The following is a 2,467-nucleotide window of genomic DNA, read 5'->3' on the forward strand; positions in this document are numbered from 1 at the left end:
AAATCAATCAGGACCTGGGATGGTGGGCATACTTGGAAGCTGTAGAGCCAAGATTACAGCCTTAGACCAAGCCCAGTACCCCTCCTGAGTGCCCCATCGTTGCCCACCCAGGAAAGAAGCATAGGTTTTGGAGCCTGTAAAATGTCCTGAGAATAGCATGAGATGGAGCCCTCTAGAGATTCCTATGGCCACCGAGAGCCCACTTGACCAGCAGGGTCACAGGATGCTGCCTCTACTCATATGCAGGACTTCAGAAGAGTCTGCAAAGGCCCCTACCGCCCCACTGAGGTCAGAAGGCAGCATCCAGCAGGCCAGACCCCTCTTCCTGTTACCCCTGCCAGCACTTCCACTCACCCAGTTTCCTGACCAGGTTGAGCACACAGTGAGGACACATTTTGCGATTGGAATCAGGTATCCAGGCAAAATTCTGGTTCAGTCCTTACTGGCCAAGGGTCCTAGGTGGAGCTGCAGTCGTTTCTCCATGTGAATTACTACGAGGGTCAATAAAACAATCTCAGCAGATCCCTGGCCAGGGTCTGGCAAGAATGCATACAGCACATGCTAAATACACATGAAGAGGCATCTTTATTATAACAACCTCGCACCCTAGGATCCTGGACTCCAGGTCCTCTGCCCTCATTTTACTCTCTGTCAGGTTCCAGAATCAGGGCCACTTGGCAATCCATATCTGTTCCCTGATTCACCCACAGTCTCAAGGAAGGGCCCCATGTCATCTATAAGTGAAGCCTCTCAGAGACGTGAGGTGGGAGGGAGCCACTCACATTCCTGATTTACAAATGAGGAAACTGAGATCTGAATAGTTCTTGGTAACTATCTCAGAACTGCAGCCTGGCAAGGTGCAGACCCCAAGGCTCTATGTGGAGTTTTACTCCTAAATCTCATGTCCTGATTTGGTGGGTCATGCCCAGGGCTTGGGTGTAGAGGTTGTGGATTCAAATCTCCACCCCGCTGTTACAGCTGTGTGGCTCCGTGCTCTCATCCTGTTTGTCTGGTAGCTCCTGACCACTGCAGTCTGGATTATGGGAACTCAGCTCGCAGGCTCAGTTGGGCGCACCCCCAGGACTTCCGAGCCCCAGGTTCTCTCACTTGGAACACATGACATTTGCTGCTGGACTGTACCAGTGTCCAATCTCAGTGTGAGCAACTAAGGACCAAGCCCTTTCTCCCCTCACCTAGCCTTCCCCTCACCTCACCTTCCCAGAGCATGGTGCAGTCACTCAGTCAGTGTCAAGGATGTTGGTTATTACCTGGCACTGATCTGACTTTTGCTGAGTGTGGCTTGAACCACAGATGCCTTCAAGGTGGCCTCAGACCCTCCTCCGGGGGCTGTTGGGTGGCCACTGAAAAGGTCTGAAACTTAGTGCTCATCTCATGCTCGGTGCATCTGTTCTATCCTTGCAACGATGCTCTGGTCAAGCTCCCCAAGGCCAAAAGTGCCCCTGTGAAAGTATATGTCATGGTTAGAGGAGTAGAGAAGCCATCCCCACTGGCAACAACTGACACGGCCTGGGAGGCCTCACTCCAGGTCCTACAGGGTGACCTCTGAGTAGAGTGACTGAAAGCACAAGGATGTGGTCATATCCAGGCCCCACCATGACCCCAAAGCCCCTGCTGATGTGGAGTAGGTGTCTTGGACTCAGAGAGACCTTAGCTCATCTGCTGTCTCCAGAGTCAGACTTTGTCTCCTTTGCTTGCCAGGGTAGCAGCCTGACTGGGCAGCACAGCATTTTGTGTCCAAGGAGATGACAAAACCTTTCTGGTACCACTGGTCTCACCGGGCACCTCAGTTGGCAGCTCAAACCCATCCTCCTGTCTGAGAATGAAACTAGGACCCTCCATCACCTCTGTTCTTGCCCTTGCTCCCCCTCCCACCCACAGACCCCTCAACTCCCAGTAAGCAGAGCAGCCCAGGACAGGGTGAAGAGGACAGACAGGCCAGGATGAGATGAAGCGGCTTCTGAAATCGGGTTAGACATTGCACCTACCAATTCTGTTGGCAGACTGGGCTAAAAGCTGCCCCCTAGACATTCCATCCAATTATTTAAATCCCAGCCTCTCTACTCACTATGAAGATTGGACAGGATTGGACATTTATTAGCTAACTGAATGGCTGTAATAAGATAGCAAATCCAAAGGAGCAGAAAATTAAATGTTCTTGAGTTATCTTATTGAAATTTCCCTTCTACGGCTTTTATTGGAGGCGACAGCGCCAGAATTTCAAAGATGCATTTTAAGAGACTTCTTTATGGGGTTACCCAGCAAACGCTGAAGCCATCAACATGAAACCAGCAAGCGAGCTGTCAGGATGGACTACCTCCGGCAAGGCAGAAACACCAGCTCTGCAGCGCGGCTCGGGTTTGGCAGCAGATCTGGCCCCACTTACTCGTCCCCAGGGAATCAGAACAAACACCCGCACACTTGGGTGATAGTTCTGCTGATGCAGACA

Source organism: Carlito syrichta, unplaced genomic scaffold (genome assembly GCF_000164805.1).
Source record: "Carlito syrichta isolate Samal-C Ts95f unplaced genomic scaffold, Tarsius_syrichta-2.0.1 Scaffold287827, whole genome shotgun sequence".
Lineage (NCBI taxonomy): Eukaryota > Metazoa > Chordata > Mammalia > Primates > Tarsiidae > Carlito > Carlito syrichta.